The sequence below is a fragment of the Cajanus cajan genome, chromosome 2, assembly GCF_000230855.2.
Source record: "Cajanus cajan strain Asha chromosome 2, NIPB_CcT2T_4, whole genome shotgun sequence".
NCBI classification, from domain to species: Eukaryota; Viridiplantae; Streptophyta; class Magnoliopsida; order Fabales; family Fabaceae; genus Cajanus; species Cajanus cajan.
The window spans coordinates 53,834,903-53,856,211 of record NC_138518.1 but is presented as its reverse complement, the minus strand read 5'-3'; the positions used below and the strand labels follow the sequence as shown (position 1 = coordinate 53,856,211).

The 21,309-nt window shown below is 35.2% G+C and overlaps 1 pseudogene across 1 annotated transcript in view; it reads left to right on the top strand.

The window, feature by feature from the left end:
* The window catches only part of LOC109811250 (callose synthase 7-like), a 51,893-nt pseudogene that overhangs the window by 27,681 nt on the left and 2,903 nt on the right, over positions 1 to 21,309 (top strand). Inside the window, exons 17-38 of the transcript XR_014431570.1 lie at positions 1,801 to 1,861; positions 2,606 to 2,690; positions 2,773 to 2,822; positions 2,929 to 3,015; positions 4,609 to 4,713; positions 4,981 to 5,075; positions 5,168 to 5,249; positions 5,346 to 5,506; positions 5,600 to 5,723; positions 5,831 to 5,925; positions 6,023 to 6,119; positions 6,209 to 6,370; positions 7,174 to 7,276; positions 8,152 to 8,262; positions 8,354 to 8,422; positions 8,522 to 8,708; positions 8,806 to 8,917; positions 16,101 to 16,223; positions 16,316 to 16,434; positions 16,558 to 16,641; positions 17,127 to 17,239; positions 17,385 to 17,614. The product of XR_014431570.1 is annotated as a callose synthase 7-like (transcript). The remainder of the gene's footprint in view (positions 1 to 1,800; positions 1,862 to 2,605; positions 2,691 to 2,772; positions 2,823 to 2,928; positions 3,016 to 4,608; positions 4,714 to 4,980; positions 5,076 to 5,167; positions 5,250 to 5,345; positions 5,507 to 5,599; positions 5,724 to 5,830; positions 5,926 to 6,022; positions 6,120 to 6,208; positions 6,371 to 7,173; positions 7,277 to 8,151; positions 8,263 to 8,353; positions 8,423 to 8,521; positions 8,709 to 8,805; positions 8,918 to 16,100; positions 16,224 to 16,315; positions 16,435 to 16,557; positions 16,642 to 17,126; positions 17,240 to 17,384; positions 17,615 to 21,309) is intronic.

Below are 21,309 nucleotides of genomic sequence, written 5' to 3'. Positions count from 1 at the left end.
ACCAAACAAACAGAGGAATGAAACTCAAGAAATACAAAATTCTCTTTTAAAAATTGACTGATACTGATTAGATTCTTGGCAATGGATGGAACAAAAAGAAGATTATTTAGAGCATAATGAAATTTATGGTTTATTAGGCAAGAAAAGGTGGTAATACTTGTAGAATTAATATTGATGCTCTGACCATTTCCAATGTTAATTTGATCTGGTCCTTCAAAAGGGATAAATTGTTTAATATTTTGAGAGACATTGGTTACATGATTTGAAGCACCATAATCTAAATACTAAGTTTAATGTCTAGAAAAAGAGGATGGGGCAATCATTTCTCACTACAAGAATGTTTTGATTTAGAGTCGGCCAAAATCCGATTTTAAATCATAAAAACCGACGTAATATTGTCAGTTATTCGTCGGTTTTTGGCACTAAATAAGTCAACACAATTTTTTTTGTGTCAGCTAAGCCGTCACTAACAAATTTATTTATTTTAATTTTTTATTGTCGGTTAAGCCGACACTATGTTGACACAAAATTTATTTTATTTTTTTCTTTATCTTCTTTTTCTAGCTTATCATTTATTCGTTCGTATTTTTAACATTCCTGGGACTCGATCTGTGAACCTTGAGGTCTTAAATGAACTTGATAACCAAGTGTACTAGAACACATTACGCGTATATAACATTGAAAAAATTATCTTTATCTCTCTTAAAGCACCTATACTGTCGAAAAAGTCGACGCTATTTTAAGATGTAGCGTTGGCTTTTCGACACTAAATTTAAATTTAGTGTCGGAAAAGCTGACACTATTCTTTAAATATAGCGTCGGCTTTTTCGACACTAATTTAATTTAAATTAAAATTAAATTAGTGTTGGAAAAGCCGACACTATTCTTCTAACGCTAAACTTAAAATAAATTTAAATTAAGTATTTTAAGTTTAGCGTCGGCTTTTCCGACACTATTTACGTCGGCTATTAACCGACGCTTATTTTTTGCCGCTTATTCACCATTTTCTTGTAGTGTCTTGAGGTTGCAGCCATAAATTGGTCTGTGTGCCAATAGAGACAAAGTATGGTTGTGGGGTGCGAGGTGGTCGAGACCCCAAAATGCCATTTTTGTTGATGATCACTGAAAAAACCTTGGTTCGGATTATTGGTTTTATCGAATTGGCTGAACCAACGAGCACCCCTACTAAATATATTTGTGTTTTCTAAATCTAAGGTCTAGTCCACTATTTATAGGCTAAATGGTTAATCCAGTTAAGGGAAATAGGGAAACTAAAATAAAAAAGAATAGGAAAAATATCAAAGATCCTATTTGGAAGTTGCATTAATTGGGCTTGGTCACTTTAATTGCAAGTTCTTTTGGTGGTTTAATTGTAACATTGAAGCGGAGTGTTTAGTTTCAAATCAACTACAAATATGACTTAAATATTACTTATAAAATTTGGACAATTTTTACATTAGAAGTTAATTTTATGAGATTGAATTTGGCCCTAAGCTCAAATTCTAAGAGTTTGGCCCGAAGTCCAAATAATATCAACGATATTTACTATATACTACAAACATACGGAAGAATAAATCTATATCAATTGCCTTTTAATGTTTTCGTCTTATTATTTATGAAATTATTTGGACCCATGATCATAAATTTTAGTAGCAACAATTCAATTTTTGGATTTATTTTTTTCAATTCTATCTTACAAATGATAGGGTATTGCATTGAATCATATGTGCACCTATATGTCGCTTCTACTATTAATTGAATTCTTAATTTTTGGCTTTAAAATATGTTGTGATATGGTAGGTATACCCTTTTCTGGATCATGGTGCTAAGTAGCAAGCTAGCATTTAGCTACTATGTGGAGGTATTATTTATCTAATTGGTTTTGATTTGATTTTTATTCAAATATCAGTAGCTAGTGATACTAAAACACATTTAAATGATTTTTAAACATTAGGGAAAACTAAATCAATAGGCCAGAAGCCAACCATACAAATGAACTTGACACCATATCTTAACCCAAAGCTTTAAGGTATTAGGTTTATGGGTGTTTTTCACTTATATGTTAATGTTACCGAACATAACTATTTCTATCCAATGTGATACTTCTCATTCACTATTTTCCTTGCACATTACCAAACACACATGTTTATAGTATATCAATGCCTCTATTTTTCTGTGTCAATTGTAAGGTTGTTCATGTTAATGTTTAGAGAGAAGCTAAAGAGAATGATCGAAAGAAACTGTATATTGACTTGTGTTATTGATGCACTGAGCAAAGGTATATAAAGGAGAGATACAAGAGTTCTGTTTTAACAGAATACGTAACGGTAATGTAACAGAACATAAATAGAAATATAACTGAACAGAGAAATGATACAGTAAAGCAGTGCTCATAGTAGGAGCCTGCACACCCATTCTAACTATACTCTAATAGTTCAAAACATAAAAGATCGTTTTCTCGATAAATGAACTATTGAATTCTTGTAAACATGTTTTGTGTATTTCATTTTTTCCTGTGTTGAGATTGTATGAAACACGCCTAATATTTTTTAACTTGTACTTTATTAAATTTGTTTCTCTTTTCACTAAATTAATCTTTCAATAGATTTTGCCCCTTGTTGGACCGACAAAATTAATCATGGGGATGTCTGTAGATAACCACCAGTGGCATGTGTTATTTCCAGAAAATGGTAACGTTTTGTCCTTTTACTATCTTTACTACGAGTTCTATCAGTATAGCTCGCTTCAACTCTCATTTTGTTAGTGTTACAGAGACTCATAATATATGTGTTGTCATTGCAATATGGGCTCCAATTATCCTGGTGAGCTTAGTAGTAAAGGAATTTTATACATTATCTATTATTTCGACTTTCAATTTTTGTGGACCAATCCATTTCATTCTTATATTTTTTATATATTAAAATATAGGTTTATTTTATGGATACTCAAATATGGTATGCTATTTATGCCACTCTATTTGGTGTCATTGTTGGAGCCTTCAGCCATGTGGGAGAGGTTAGTGGGATATGTTTATTGCAATATTTTATATTGAACCTTTTGTAATTTCCCCCTTTTGTTTTGTGATTTCTTCTTTGATCCCACAAGAAAAAAATTTCATTATTTGATACTTAGCATAAAACCCATCTTTAAAAGATTTTTATTGAAAGATTTGAATTTTTGGTTGGGATTATGATGATAGTACTACATTGATATTGGAGATGAAATACTTTTCTGGCTATGGTACATGAATACTTCAAAATTGGCAATGTATACATATAAGATACTGATAAGCATGTTATACAGCTCCATTCACAGCATGATTGGCGGGTCTTTAAACAACTTAGATTTTTTCTATGGATAATTTTGGGACAATCATCTAAACTTTAGAAATTATTATTTTTATTTAAATTAGATTATAATTATGACTTTAATGGCAATGTGTGTATTTTAGTGTTTAAAAATACTTTTAAACGTTTTTGTCGTCTTATCGATCCCCCAAGAATAATTTTATTTAATAGCCCTTCTCTTTTATATTTAAGTCTTTGTATCATATTACTAATCTTATTCTCCTTAATTAAAATCTTCTAATTAATATTATTTATTAAATATAAAATTAGCATAAGGTTATCTTTACTGGGCCTTAATGGACCATTTTTTAAAAATAAGATTCACTGTTATATTATTAATTAAAACACTGCTAATTATTAACAGAACCTATAGATAGTATTAAATTATTATATCTAATTTTATGTGATGTTACAGCCTTCGTATCAAAGCATATGATTTCCTCGTCTTTTAACAATGTAGATTTTTTCTTTGGATAATTATCTTAACTTGGAATATAATATTTTTATATAAATTTGATTGCAATTATGCTTTTTAATAATTTTTTCAATAGATTAATGAACAACATTAATTCAATGATCATAGCAAACCAATAAGAATATCAGCAATATTAAGAAAAATAAACAAAATCAATAAAAGAAATAAATTAATATCATATATGCAATTTATAAATTAGTAAGAACCTGTTGATAGTGTAAGCTTAAACACTTACACTAAATCTTATATCTTTAATAACTTTTTGTATAATACAAATTTAACCAATTCGACTATTGAATCTCACGATGTCATACTTAAGATTATGTATATCAAAGTTTACTTGATTTGACCTTTTTTAGATATGTTATCCAAAAATGGATATTTACACATTTTAAATATCATAGTATACATTAAAATAAAACAATGAAATCACCTGCTAAATAATTTTGGAATCATTTGAAATTTGATATATATGATCTTGAGTATAATATCACATAATTCAACGGTTGAATCGACTTAAATTTTTATTATACAAAATGTTATTGAAGGTATAATATTTGGTGTAAGTGTTTAGACTTTCACCTAGTGGCTACGGATCCTAACTGTATAAATATATGCATTTATAAATATGATTATATTTTACTTAAAATATGTAGTTCTGGTATCCTTATTTTTTTAAATTATCCTATTTTATGTCTTGTATTTTATGGTACCCAATACTTAGACACAAACAAGCCCATGCTACAGTATTTTGGTGATATTATCCTAACATTTTGCATCTCTTAGATAAGGACACTTGGAATGCTTCACTCCAGATTTCAATCTGTACCAAGAGCTTTCAGTGAGCGATTTTGGACTGGAAGAGACAGAAAGACTAAACAGGTGGAATTGGTATGTGTAAAACGAAATTATATAACTACCATGTTTTAAAAACACAGTCGACAACTGTGATTTAGCCACAAAGTCAAAGTTTTTCAAGTTTTTGGTGACCGAAATGTGATTGCAATTTTGGCCACATTGCCGCATTTGTGTGGGATTTCTATTATATCTATTAATAGACATGACAAAATTCCAACCGCAACCACAACTGATATTTAAAACCTTTATAACTTCATAGAAGTTAAATATCCAGTCTTATGACTTAAGTTTCTGTGGCAGGATGAAACATATGAACGGAATAATATTTCATACTTTTCCCAGTTTTGGAATGAGTTTATAAATTCTATGAGAGAGGAAGACCTCATCAGTGACAGGTCCAAACTTATGCGGGCCTTCATGACAAATTTTGCATTTGATGCCTGATTTTCAAGCTTCTAATTATATCTCTTCTATTCTAATTTTCTAGGGATAGAGATTTGCTTCTAATTCCATACAGTGCAACTGATGTTTCTGTCATTCAGTGGCCTCTATTCTTGGTTGCTAATAAGGTGTGTCATATGAGTGATTCCCCATGGCCAAATGTTTATCATAATTGAATGGATGTGTCTTTTGATTCGTTTCTAAATCGCTTCAATATGTGATAGATTCATATAGCTGTTCACATGGCAAAAGATCATAAGGAGACTGATGATGATTTATACAGAAAGATTAGGAGTGATGCATATATGTCTTCAGCAGTTGTTGAATGCTATGAGACTGTCAAGGACATCATACTGAATCTTCTGCTGGATGAAGAAGACAAGCTGTAAGAGAAATATACTTGTTTAGCCTCTGTCCACCCATTTAATTTTCTTATTGGAATCCTCGAGAATTTATTAGGTTTATTCCATGGAGACAGGCTTGTAAGCAGTATATGTGCTAAAGTAGAACGGTGCATACGAGAAGAAACATTTGTCAAGGAATTCAAGATGAGTGGATTGCCTTCACTCATTGATAAGTTAGTGAAATTCTTAACTCTATTGGTAGGTTTTTCCCATCGTGTTTCCTTTTTTTCTTCTCAGTAATGTCAGTTCCTTTTCATAAGACTTCTGCAAATCTATACAAATATCAATTTTTTTCCCACTGGCAGCAATCTGCGGATGGCAAACAAAAGTCCCAGATAGTGAATCTGGTGCAAGATATTGCAGCAATTATCACACACGATGTTATGGTTGATGGCCATTTGTATGTTTGAAACGGTGACTTGAAATTTTGTATACGATTTTTTAAACCTTATAATAAGTATGGCTTTATGATATTGGCTTGGTTCTTCTGTCTCTAGGTTTCAGCAAACACCTCAGCAATATTGTGCAGCGAGAAAGGAGATGTTTGTCAACATCGATACTTCTCTCAGACGCAAAAGATCAGTGACGGGAAAGGTAGTCCTGTCAGCTATACATAAATGAACACATTACCGCATTCTTTTTGAATGTGTTGTTGCTTAATAGTTTCTGTTTCTTCGATGTAGGTTACTAGGCTTCTTTTGCTTTTGACAGTCAAGGAATCAGCCATAAATGTGCCCCAAAATCTAGAAGCCCGACGCCGTATTACATTCTTTGCAAACTCCTTATTTATGAATATGCCAACGGCTCCCAAAGTTCGGGAGATGTTGTCATTCAGGTTAGTCATTGTGATAGACTTCTATATTGATTCTAATTAAAAGGAAAAAAATGAATGAGTATTGATTAATGTGAAGGACAAGGACAAACTTATGAATGGTTTTACATGACCCACCACCTCATGTAAGAAGACTGAGGGCTACAAGAATCAAACACTTGACCAAATCCTCATAATTTTAATGCCACATCCACAGCCAACTTCCATAAAAGGATAAGTGGTTGGGCCAAGGCTTATAAATAATTTTATATCAAACAAATATGAAATTTTAAAATGGATGAATGAAATGTGCTCCGTACCCAAGCTCTACTAAACCATTTTTACTGACTAATTAAAAAAAGAAGATTGATTAAGATACCAAGAAGATGTGTTTTTCATTACTATTGCTCTTTGTTGTTGGTAAGAATTAATTGCCACCTCATTTATTGTGCCTGCATGCATGTATCTACACATTAGTTATTCACTTTCTCAAATTTATGGATGGTACTTTACTTTTTTTGAGAGAGAATTATTGGGAAAAGTTATAATGTTAAACACATGATTTATTATTTATTGATTGATTTACTATGAATTATAAAGCATACTTAAGTTACAAATAACTAATATCCAGCTTGATTACTTGTATTTGATCATTCTAATGTAATTGTAAAGATAGGATTAGATATTTAATCCTATCTCTTACAGTAATCAACAAAAATATACTTCACTGTAAATTCTATTTTAATGCTAATTTTTTAACATAAATATTAATATTCTAATTTCTAACAATTTTCCTCATGCTTTCATGATATGAAACTTATTTGAGTTTTGCTTCAGTGTTAATTTCTAACAATTAATATTCTATTTTCTGATGAGGACCTTAATAAGGAAAATGAAGATGGAATATCAATTTTATCGTACCTAACCAAGATATATCCCGGTGAGTACTTACTTACGTTTCTGCCCTGCTTTAGTATATGTGCACTCATTTTACAATCTGACATTGATAGTTTTAGAAAATATGAGTAAAGGTTGATTTTGTAGCAGTAACAATGTTGAAGGCTGATAGTTTTCTATGTTCATGGTTATTAAGTGGTCTCTTGTGTAGGATAGAATCAGTTAAGAATAATTAGTTTGTTAGAGATGTCATTTAGTTTGTTAGAGTGTTGCTACATATGAGCTCTATAAATAGAGCACTTACATACTTCTATTCTATCTTTCTTAAAATGGTATCAAAGCATGTCAAAGTTCATATCCTAGTGATTATTTATTATTGTTGGGCCTATCGTGTCACTTGTTATCGGGTCGCTATTGGATCACTTGTAGATGTTGAGTTATTCAAATTTCAAGCTTGAGAAGTCCAGTCTTCAGTGTGAGGCGGTGTGTTGGAGATCCCACGACTAATGGGTGTGTTAGGAATTGCACATTGACTTGTAATAAGCCCATAGTAGTGTATATAAGTGGAGATCAATCCTAACCTTACAAGATGGTTTTGTAAAGTTAAATTAGATTTCAATTTACTTTCTTAACAGAATGTGACTTTTATTTCTCTCTATTGCTTGTAATTGTATGCAATGTGAGTTTTTTGTTGCCATATATTTAGGCATCTAATCACCCGCCATATGCCAGTACCATGTTAGTGGAGTAATATTTAATTATTTACTACATTCTTTTTTAAGATTCTCGTAGCTTTTCTACTAAACTAATTATGATATAACTTGTAATTTTCTAGGACATTCTTTTATGATTAATCTAGTACTTTCTTTTCTTTTCTCAAAATTTGGATCACAATTAACAAACATTAATGCACTATAGATGAATGGGCCAATTTCAATGAACGACTAAAAAGTGATCATCTTGAGAAAGATAAGGAGGAATTAATTTGTCGGTGGGCATCTTATAGAGGACAAACACTCTATCGAACAGGTCTTGATCATAATGAACAATATTTTCATTTCTAGATTTGAATATATAATTCCAATTTAAATGTTATTTTGAAACCCTTTGTTTTTGCTAGTGAGAGGAATGATGTATTATTGGCAAGCTTTGATCCTTCAGTGCTTCATAGAATTTGCTGGAGACACTGGTTATTTCTCTATTTACATACCGTGTTCTGAGTTCAAATTTTGAGATATGACAGAAGCCATTCAAATACAAAGTCAACTATGTGTTGTTTCTGTTGCAGCTCTTTCTGAAGGCTTTCGGACAGAGGATTTCTACAATAAAAATAAGCAGTTTCTCGACAATGCACAAGCTATGGCCGATTTAAAGTTCACTTATGTTCTTTCTTGTCAAATATACGGTTATCTGAAAAAATCCAAAAATGAAAGAGATAAAAGTTGCTATATTAGCATTCTTAGTCTGATGTTAACGTGAGTCAATACAACCACTTGCATAACATTATTAGTTCATTGTATATTGTAAAATAATAAAAGGATTGATAGTGTAAAAATCGAACATTCCATGCAGGCATTCATCCCTTCGTGTTGCTTACATAGATGAAATAGAAGAAACAAAGGATGGAAAACCTAAGAAAGTTTATTACTCTGTTCTTGTCAAGGGAAGGGAGAAATATGATGAGGTATGAACAAAAGATCATGGCTTAATGTTTTATTGTGAGTTGTGCTTTTTCCATATTTATTATAATTTTATAAATTAAATTTTAGTTGTGTATACTTGTTCTTTGAAAATCTACTAATCTGGGGTGGTCTAATTTGGATATTCAACCTCTAAAATTCACTAGGTAGTTTTTTACATTTTGAGAAAAAAATGCTGGCAAATTATGGACCTATATTCTGATGTTATTTTGAACTATTTTCTTCTTGGCCTCTTACCTGAGATAGGACTCACTGAAGCCGAAACCAAGGACATCAAACCAAAGCCCTTTAGTTCCCCACCTATCAACCCTTCCTTGGCATCAATCTCCCCTCATCAACCTACACGACCCCAACCACCCATGATGGAACCTCCAATGAAAAATGATGACCATATTCCTTAGTGTAGCTCCTTGTATCCTCTTGATCCTTCCTTGATGTTCTGTAATGGATTTTGACCAAATGAAATGAGAAGAAGAAGATTGAATTGGCATGTCAAGTCTCCTAGAGAAGGAGAAACAAGCAAGTGCACCACTCCACAAGGAAGATTTCCTTGTTGGAAGTGCTTAAGGAGAACGATTCTCCAATGAGACCTTTGAGAGAGAAATGAGAGAATTCTGAAAAATAGAATGCTCATATACTCAAAAGTGACGCTCAAAATGTAGAGAAAGACTATCAAGTAACAGAAAGAATTGAGATGAGAGAGTCTTGAGAATAGAGAAGAGAGATAGAGCGGAAGCAATTTAGTAGAGAAAGGAATTATATTTTCAGTAAGTGATCAACATTACAACTTGTCTATTTATATGTATCAATAGCTTCAAAGGAAGTCATAGACACATTGACCTGTTGAACAGGTAACCAAACCAGAAAATAGAAAATAATGAACAGATAACAAACTAATACAAGAATAAAACTAATACAATGTGAAGGAGTAAAGATATACTCCAATATCCCCTCGCAAGATCAAGTAGGGTGATGTGAAGAATCAACCAACTTGAGCTTGAATCGAAGCTCACAAAACCGAGATGGAGATAAAGACTTGGTAAGAATATCAGCATATTGATGAATGGTCGGAACATGAACCACGTGAAGAAGATTGGCAGCTACCTTTTCCCGAACGAAGAAGAGATCCAGCTCCATATGTTTGGTTCGAGCATGAAGAACAGGATTATGCACAAGAGCAACGGTGCTCATATTATCACAGTGAATTACAGGAGAATGATGAGAGACATGTAATTCAGAGAGTAAGGTTTGAATCCATAGAACTTCAGCAGTGGCAAGGGCAGGACTGCGGTATTCAGCTTCAGTGCTGGAGCGGGCAACAACAGTTTGCTTCTTGGACCACCAAGAGATGAGATTGGGTCCAACGAAGATGGAGGCACCTGAGCTAGAGCAGCGATCATCAGGGTCAGAGGCCCAATTAGCATCATAGTAGGCATGAATGGACAAGGGAGAGTTAGGAGGAGCGGGTTGGAGGTGGAGACCCAGGGACATAGTGCCCTTTAAGTAGCGAAGGATGCGCTTAACAGCAGACCAATGTTGCTCCAAGGGATTAGACATGAACTGACAAACCTTGTTGATCGAGAAACTAATTTTAGGACGAGTGATTGTGGCATTACTGTAGGGTGCCAACTACAGACCTATATAAGGACACATCTAGAAATTTGTCAGAACCAGACTTAGATAGTTTGCACCCAGAGACCATGGGTGAAGTGATGGAATTAGAGTTTTCCATGTTGGTGCAATGGAGGAGATCATGAACATATTTGCTTTGAGTCAGAGTGAGCGAGCCATCAGAATTGGATTTGATTTCAATACCAAGAAAGTAATCCAATCGACCAAGGTCCTTGAGTGAGAAGGCGAAATTGAGTTGGGAAACAATATTTCTTAGGAAAGCAATATTATTACCAGTGATGATAATGTCATCTACATAAACAAGAATGTAGATGACATTATTGTCATGAGAATAAACAAAGAGAGAGGGATCACACTTGCTAATATGAAAGTTGAGGTGAAACAAAGTGGCTTTTAGTTTGTCAAACCAGGCACGCGGGGCTTGTTTGAGACCATAAATGGCCTTGTGAAGTTTGCAGACCAGGGATTTGTCCGAGGACTCAAAACCAGGAGGCTGAGACATGTAAACTTCTTCTTCAAGATTGCCATTGAGAAAGGCATTGTTGACATCCAGCTGCTGAATGGACCAGTGATGGGTGAGAACAAGAGTGAGGATAAGACGGATGGTAACAGGCTTCACTACCGGAGAGAAGGTCTCAGTATAATCAAACCCAAATTGCTAATGAAAACCCTTAGCAACCAGGCGAGCTTTATGTTTGTGAACAGTTCCATCAGGATTCTCTTTAATACGAAAAACCCACTTACAACCAATGGTTGTTCTGTGGGAGGGAAGTGATACTAGGGTCCAGGTGCCATTGGCCATTAAAGCATCATATTCCTGCTTCATGGCAGCAAGCTAGGTGTCACTAGCCAGGGCTTGTTTGGTACTTTTGGGTTCAAAATGAGTGAGTAAAAGAGTGGGTTGAAGTTGGGGTTTGACAATACCCGCTTTAGCCCGAGTAGTCATGGGATAAAGATTGAAAGCAGGAACCTCAACATGAGTGGATAAAGAGGTGGAGGAAGAAGGACTAGGCGTAGAAGATGCAGGAGAAATTGGTGGCAAGGGTGGAGAAGGAGAGGTAGATGTCACAGAAGCCTGTGGATTGGTGATAACAAGAGGAACAAATATGGATGAAGGGGGTGAACTGGGAGTGGATGGTGGGAACAGGCTTGGGTAGGGAAAACAACTTTCACAAAATATGACATCTTTGGAAATGAAAGTCCTGCCAGACGAAGCAAGACACTTGTAACCCTTATGAGAAGTGGAGTAACCCAAGAACACACATTCTTGAGAGCGAAATTGTAGTTTGGTTTTGTTGTAGGGCCGAAGGCAAGGAAAACATGAGCAGCCAAAGATGCAGAGAAAGCTGTAGTCAGGGAGCTGATGAAACAACTTTCTAAAAGGAACATCCTGCTGGATGGAAGAAGAGGGTAGTCTATTTATGAGATAGACACTGGTGAGGAAGGCATAATCCCAAAAGTGCATAGGAAAGTGAGCTTGGGCTAGCAAGGTAAGACCTAACTCAACAATATGACGATGTTTGCATTCCACAACACCATTTTGATGGTGAGTGTTGGGACAAATGAGGCAATGATGAATGCCATGTTGGGCCAGGTAAGAGGTGAAAGAACGGAATTTGCCACCCCAATCAATTTGAATTTCTTTAACAGGTAATTGAAATTGATTTTGAACCATAGCGTGAAATTGTTTAAAAACATCAAGCGTATGAGCTTTACTTTTGAGCAGAAAGATCCAAGTAAACCGAGTATGAGCATCAACAAAGGTAACGTAATATTGGTAACCATTATCAGATAGAAAAGGTGCAAGGCCCCATAGATCACTGTATATTAATTCAAAAGGAGTATGATAAACAGTTTTAGATAATTGAGAAGGTAATTTGTGAGATTTGCCAAGACAACACGAGGTGCAAAAATCAAAAACACTTTTATTGATGATGGGAAAGTTACACAGTTTGAATACATATTTGAGTACATCATTATGGGGATGTCGCAGTCTAGAATGCCAAGTGGCATAGGAAACAGGGTTAGAAGAGACAGTGTGAGCAGAGGGTGTAACTGTAGAAGGTTGTCTTGGCAAAAGCAGGGACGGAAACTGATATAGGCCATCAGGACCGACAACTTCGAAGAGGAGAGTTTCGTTAGTGTCCTGTGATTTAACCAAACAAAAAGTTGAGTGAAATTCAAAGAAAACAAAGTTATCCTTACAGAATTGACTCACACTGATCAGGTTTTTGGTGATAGTAGGAACATAAAGGAGATTATGAAGAGTAAGAGAAATGTGAGGTTTGAGAGGAGAAGGGAAATGAGTAACACTTGAGGAATTTATGGGGAGACCCTGGCCATTGCCAATGACAATCTGATCCGACCCTTCAAAAGGGGTGAATTGTTGTATATTGTGAGATACGTTGGTAACATGATTGGAGGCGCCGAAGTCAGGATACCATATATTGGCGTCGGGCGAGGAGGAAGACATTGCCAAAGCTAAAAGTGGGGCGTGAAGGTTCTCAGGAGAGACAAGGTATGCTTGGGATGCGTTAGGGTTGGGTGGTCGAGGCCTCAAAATGCCATTAGAGAAGCTAGCAGGGCGCGGTGCAGACTGAGATTGAAAGGGGGAGGTAGTGTAGCCAAAAACAGGGTGGGTGGTGGAGGTGCTAGTTGAGAAGGAGTTATCAAGGGGTAGGGTGGGAACGAAGTTGCTATCAAACCGATAATAACAAGTGGAAGCAATGTGACCATAACGATGACAAACCTGACATTGGGTACTAGAAAACCTGCCACGGCCGCGGCCATAGCGCTGGTTGGATCGGCCACCACACCCATTGCGTGCACCAGGTCGACCATCGCGGAAGGAAGGAAATTGGGAATCTTGATGGGCAAGGTTGGCTTGGGGTTGCAAGGCAGGGGTGTTAGAGCCCGAGGAGGATTCAAGATTGACGGAGATGAGGTTCTTCTTCTTGAATTTCTTAAGGCGAGATTCATGGGCAAGGAGGAGGGTTTCAACCTCTTCGATGGACAAAACATCAAAGCGGCTGCTTATTAGGGAGACGGTGGACTCGTATTCCTCCGGTAGGCCATCAAGAACAATGCCCAAATGTTCTTTAGAGGAGACAGAATCACCAATGGCTGTGAGAGAATCAACTAGGGATTGGATGCGAAGAAGGTAATCGGAGATGGTGCCGTTGTCAAGGGTGGTGCTGCGAAGATCACTACGAAGTTGTCGGGCTTTAGCGTTTGTGTGGGCATGAAAGTACTCATGAATCTTGTCCCAAATCTGGAATGAGGACTTGCAACCGATGACGTGGGTGAGCATGTCCTTGGACATGGAGGATTGCAACCAGGAAAGAAGTAACTGATCTTGTTGTTCCCAAGCAAGATACTCTTCAGAGACACAATTTTCATCTTTGTCAGAAATCGTGAGAAATTTTGGAGGAATTTGAGGATTGACCAGAAAGTGATGAAGACGATGGCCTTTGATGACCGGTTCAACTTGTTGGCACCAAAGAAGATAATTCTTGGTGTCAAGTTTCTCAGAAATAGTATGAGCGAATGTGAGAGAGGGAGACGAGGAGGGTTTTGCCGGGGCAGCATGAAGTGTGGTGGTGCAGTTGAGGAAGACGATGGTGGTTCTTTGGCCATGAGGAGAGATCGACAGCGAGAAAGAAAAGGGCTGAGAGAGAGGGGAGGAGGGATTGAAGGGATAAAGAAGGAAAGGATCGATGAGCTCTATGATACCATATCAAGTAACAGAAAGAATTGAGATGAGAGAGTCTTGAGAATAAAGAAGAGAGATAGAGCGGAAGCAATTTAGTAGAGAAAGGAATTATATTTTCAGTAGGTGATCAACATTACAACTTGTCTATTTATATGTATCAATAGCTTCAAAGGAAGCTATAGACACATTGACCTGTTGAACAGGTAACCAAACCAGAAAACAGAAAATAACGAACAGATAAAAAACTAATACAAGAATAAAACTAATACAATGCGAAGGAGTAAAGATATACTCCAATAAAGACCTTAAATAGATCTAGGTGGCTTATAGGAGAAGCTAGCTTAACCAAAGGTTCAAAATGAACCAAGATTAGCTAACTAAAGTGGGTTGGCACACCAATTTGAATTTGAAATTCAAATTGGTGCATTAACCTTCCCTCCACTATGTGACCATCAATATTCTTGCACTCAATTTTCTAGTATTAATGGTAGTTAACTCAAAGGATGACCAACTCAAACCATGTACATTACATTATTATCGAATTTGTACTTGAGGTTGATACTATTCATTTCCAACTTTTTGCCCAAGCTTTCATAAGCCAACCATCACCTCCAACACTTAAGTTTAAGTGTTTTGTTACATGCCTCAATGTCATGGCTTTGATAGACATAAGCAACTTCCATAATATATTACAACCTGGCTTTGCCACTCACTTACACCTACTTGTTACTCCAACTTTCCCATTTTCATCTATGATAAAGAAGGACCACCTTATTCAATGTAGATGGATATGCTCTAATTTCCATCTCAACCTCCAATTTGTTAACTTTCTGTCAGGTACTAAAAAGTAACAAAATAATATCTTGCACCAAAATAAGAGATAAAAAAGAAGGACAAAAGAGACAATGGACAAAAAAGTAACTTCATTAAGTGGAAGAAATTACAAAACTTCTCTCTAAACTCTAGGAGAGCACAAGGACACTATCTAGAAAATAGGAGAATACCACTAATTAGAGAAACTCTCTCAAAATAGACAAAGAGAATATATGATTGAGCAAATAATAAGATAATGTTGCTTACATTTTTTATAGGCGAAAAGAGGATTGACACCATGATGTGAATCTTTGGGTTCATATCACACCATAAAACCTTGTCAATGTCGATTAGCTTTGTCATGATATATGCTAGGTTGTGTTAAGTGTGAATCTTCTCCATATCCACACTTGAGAATGGTTAAGTAGAAAAGGTTATGCCCTGACTATTAGGCTATGACTTATAGCTTTTAGCCCAGTGGTAAGCGCTTAATCCAACAAGAGCGTTTGCACCACCACTTTATCCCTTCAGCCAATGTTGCTTCATCAGGATCTCCAATCTTTAGTCTACTCCAAGTTCATCACTCAAACAATATCAATTTAGTGTTCCATTCTTTGTTATCACTTAAAACTGCAAATTTTCAAATAATTCAAATAGATGGAGAACGGAATCTTTTTCTTTTTCAATTAATTCTACTTTCTTGTTGTTGTCTATTTCTATTATTAAAAAGAAAATATTCAAAGTAAGCAAAACCTAACTAAAAGTAGCAATTTACCTCTTATTTATCCAACTGTAAATAACGAATTATTTAACAATGAAGAAATCAATAGGGAGTAGACATCTAAGAGGTGAAACTAATAGAAATTTATGAAAGAGCTACTACAATAATTCTAGTGTAAAAGATTATTCATGTGACAAACTAAAGGATGTTGTGGTTGCCGCCCAATTCATGTTGACTTGGTTTGGTAGCCTTAAATTATAATTAAAATGATTATAAATTGTATTACTAGGAAATATATCGCATCAAGCTACCTGGGCCTCCAACAATAATTGGTGAAGGGAAAGTTGAAAGCCAAAATCATGCGATTATATTTACTCGTGGAGAAGCCTTGCAGACCAGAGATATGAATCAGGTAACTTTTCCTTGGACTTCATTTAATACAAGTTAAGAATTATCTTTTGTATAAATCAATGTTGCACTAATTTCATTTTATTTTTCTTGAAGGAAAATTATTATGAAGAATCTTTCAAAATGAGAAATGTATTGGAAGAATTTCGAAAAGCTCATAGTGGGCAACGAAAACCCACCATTTTGGGCATAAGAGAGCATTTATTTACTGGAAGGTTTACGTTGTGACAATATCTAGTATTAAATCTTGTTTGAATAAGTTATTTCTTGACCAATAAAATAAATACACATGAAACTTGAATTGGCACAAGTTTTCTTATGTGTTTCTTGTTTTGCAGTGTTTCTTCACTTGCCTGGTTTAGGGCAAACCAGGAGACCAGCTCCGTGACCATTGGTCAACGAGTTTTGGCAAATCCATTAATGTTAGTTTCATCCATTAAGATTTTTATCCTATTTCACAAATTTTTTTTTTCAATTTTACTTTATTTTCTATGGAAAATCATCCTTAATTGCAATCACCCTTATCACACCTTAATCGTGGCCTCCTTATAAAGCCAATTTAGCCTTATAAATCTTTGGTTTGAAGCATGAGTAGAGCACAAACTCGTCACTAATTTGTGTTGCAATTGAATCAAATACAAGAATAAAATATGTCTTGTTTTTAATCTATGCACTAACCTTTTTTCTTCGCTTCAGTTAAGTAATCCATATTCTTGAATTCATATGGTCCTATTTAATTATGGTTTAGTCCTTATAAATATTGGGCTTGATGCATGAGTAAAACACAAACTCATCACTAATTTGTGCTGCAATTGAATTTGAAACAAGAATAGGATAAATCTTGTTTTTTTATCTATGCTCTAACTTTTTCACTTCAGTTAAGTAATCCATATTCTTGACTTTGTAGGGTCCGATTTCATTATGGTCATCCTGATATATTTGACAGAATCTTCCACATAACTAGAGGTGGCATAAGCAAAGCTTCAAGAGTTATAAACCGAAGTGAGGATATATTTGCAGGTATTATATGGTTGAGTAGAAAATGATATCTGACAGATCCAAATTTTCTATTGATTTTTCTTAACATCCATAGAGTTCAATTTGAATCTATATTGTAATTTTTTGTGGGTGGGAATGTTTTACTAATTGTGCTTAACATACATAGGGTTCAATTCAACACTACGTCAAGGATTTATCACACATCATGAATACATACAAGTAGGTAAAGGAAATTACACGAGTATGAATCAAATATCACATTTTGAGGCTACTGTTGCATGTGGAAATGGAGAGCAAACACTTAGTCGTGATGTTTATCGCCTTGGCCAACAATTTGACTTCTATAGAATGTTGTCATTTTACTTCACAACAGTTGGCTTATACTTCAGTAGCATGGTAACTAATCAAATCTCATTCTGGGGATCTTGTCTTAATAGAGAGCACAAGTCGTGCCATAGTTTGAAAAGAAAGAGAAAAAACACAATAGAAATATAGTGGCAATACAACCCCTAAAAAGAACCGCACAAGTAATACACCTTAACAAAATTTTTGTTGTAATTTGAGAAAGATATTATGATATACTTGATAATAACATAATATCTTAGGGGCTTATCAACAAAATATCTTAGTGATTTATCATTATCCTTTATTTTTTATCTTTTCTCTTTTATCTTTAAGTCATAGTTTTCACATTTTAGAGATGGTAGTTTTCTCTATAAAATTCATGATTAGTGAAAATATTTTGTAAAACTTATTAATAGAAGTTCTTTTTAAATTTGGTATCAAAGCTCCCAATTTGGGGAGCCCTGTGTTTCCGCTATTCTGCTTTGGCGTGCCCATGCCTATAGCCATAAGCCACCACCTCCGCCGCCTTAAGGACTGGTGGTTGGACCAAAAGGAACCCCTCTCTATTGCTTGCAAAATCCTAAAGCTTTCGCAGCTGATCTCCACCCCACGGGCCACCTTCCTTACAGTGCGGGTAAGCCACGCAACCCTCTCTGATGTGATACACTTGTTGGTGATTGGATAGATACGGTTTCAAGGGTCAGTTTTGCTTGATAAATTGTGGTTTGCTCTAAATCTACATCGTCTGGTTGTGATTTTTGGCTGATTGGTTACATTTTTCTAGTAGGGGTCATTCTAGTTGTTACTTGGCTGCGTTTTTTTAGTGATGGCTGAAGGAAAAGGTATCACCTTAGGTCCTAATGACCTTTCAAATGTGGTGGTTCCATTATGTCTCGATCGGTGTACCTATTTGGAATGGTCACAATACATCTGCACCACCCTCAAAGGATGGTTGAAGGTGAGTCATATTGATGGAGCGAGCCGAAATCATGATGACCCAATGTTTAAGGCTTGGGATAATGAGGATTCTCTCATTATGACTTTGCTATGGATCATTTTGACTTCTGAGGTAAGTGGGAATTGTATGTTCTACGCTTTAGTACGTGAGATGTGGGATGTCCTTAGAGAAACATACTCTATGAAAAGGGATTTTGCTACTTACTATGATACAAAGAGCAAGATTTTTACTACAAGGTAGGAACCCTTTCTATCATCGAATATTATGGAACCCTAAATGGCTTATGGATTGAATTGGATCAATACCAAAGCTTGAAGATGTCTAAAGCTGACTTTATTGCGCACTCAAAGGTTATTAAGAGGGGAAAAACTTTAAGTTCCTCCATGGCTTGATCCTAAATACAATACCATACACGTACAAATTCTAGGTAAGGAAAAGCTTCCCTCATCATCAAAGATCTTTCATATTGTACGTGGTGAGGAGACCCGACGATCTGTTATGTTTAGTGGAGGATAATCTAGCACAGAATTTTCTTTAACAACAGGAAAGAGTTCCAACAAAGTTTCAATTGCAAGTGGAATGCCTCCACCAAAGGGCAACCATGGGGAATATTGTTTATACTACAAGCGGTCTGGTCACACCAAAGATACTAACTATAAGCTTCATGGAAGAGAGAAAGTTCTCGAGTGTATAGGTGTAGACAAGGACTCTATATCAAAGTAGGCAAATCAAACTACTTTTGACCAGGTAGACAAAGCAAAGGTCCTTGTAAAGAACATTTGAGGTCCTAGCAAAGAAGAGCTTGGTGAGCTTCAAATCTTTATTAGTTCTTTGAGTAAGACCTCTAGTTTGTGTACCTTGACTATGAAGGGTAAGAGTTCCTTTAACATCTCGAGTTTTGTTTCTCAAGGAACTTGGATTCTTGACTCTAGGCCAACAGATCATATGACTTCTTTTTCCACCCACTTTACATTGTACTAAAAAAATATCTAGCAAGCAACTTATTACAGTTGCCAATGGAGACAATGTCTCTATTGTTTGAACTAGCAGCATCCAACTATAGTCATCTTTCTCATTACATGATGATCTCCATGTTTCTAAATTGTCTAAAAATCTCATCTCTATACATAAATTTCATCATAGGCAACTTGAGCATCCATCATTTAGTTTATTTAAGATTTTATTTCTCCTTTTTTTTTTTACAAAAGAGTCTGTTGAGTCCTTTCATTGTGATGTGTGTCAAGTATCAAAGCACCATCATGCAACTTTTTCTCCCAATAATAATAAATGTATTAATCCCTTTGATCCTATTCATTCTAATATGTGAGGATCAATTATTTACTCTAATTTTGGAGCTAGTTAGTTTGTAACATTTATTGATGATTGTACCTACACAACGTGGACATATCTTATTAAACAAAAATTCGAGGTTTGTCAAATATTTTTCAAGTTTTTCCTTATTGTCAAAAACCAATTTGGTAAGTATATCAAACGTTCACAGTTAGATAATGGTACATAATATGTTATTATTGAATTCTCAAAGTTGTTACTGAAAATGGCATTATTCGTGAATACTTGCAGAAAAAACCCTCATCTCCTTTTAGTTGTCAGAGCTCTCCATATCCACATATTTGTTCCTAATGTCTACTAAGAAGAATCTGTCTTAATTGTCAGCTACCTCATGAATAATTTACTTTTTGGTGTGTTAGGTTATAGTAGTCTAGTTGAAAAGAATGTTATCATTCTTCCTTCCTACTCTCCATTAATGTCAAGTCTACCATGTTATGTATTTGGGTGTGTTGCCTTTGTCCACTCTCAGTCCTCATCGTGGTAAGTTAGACCCAAGAGTTGTCTAGTGTGTCTTCATCAATTACTCCTCAAATGAAAAAAGGTACAAGTTTTATCATTCTCAAAGTCGTGAATTTATCTTAATGGGTGTTACCTTTCATGTAACGTAATCTTTTTTTGTTAACCCTTAACTTCAAGGGGAGAATGTTCTAGAATTCGAGTCTGCCTAAGGATCATTATTTTTTCCTAACTTGTAGGATGCTCAAGAAGCCAATTTATAAGTTGGCGTGGAATATCATAATAAAACAGGTTCTTTGGAAAGAAATATCAAAAGTGAGAGAAACCCAGTCTGGTCCCATCGTAGTTCAAATCGCTTGAACTAAAGGTAAGTATTCTTGAGGATAATAATGAGGTTGGGAAAGGTAATGATGATTTAATTGATGACTTACCTATTGCTTTGAGAAAAGGAAAAAGAACGTGCCAGGTATCCTATCTCCTAGTTTGTATGTGTTGACCATCTCTTTGTTCAAGATGAAAACTTTATTGTAGCTTTTGTTGCAATCAAAATACCCATATCAATTCAAGTAGCATTGAAAGATGAGAATTCAAATCAAGTCATGAATGAGGAGATGAAGGCATTTGAGAGAAACTTAACATGGGAAATTGTTGATAGGCCAGAGGATAAGAGAGTTGTTCTATGCAAATGGGTATACATAGTGAAGTGTAAACCTGATGGGACCCTAGAACGATATAATGCAAGACTAGTGGCAAAGGGATAGACTTGGATCTTTGGTATAGATTATGAGGAGACTTTTTCTCCAACAACAATTGTAATAGAGTAGCAACAATTGTTGCTACTCCATTAAGTTGGATATAAAAAATGTTGTCCTCCATGGAGATCTAGAAGAAGTCTATATGGAGACCCCATATGGATTTGAAACTTATGGGGAAAAGAATAAGTTGTGCAAACTGGGGAATGTCCTATATGATATCAAGCAAT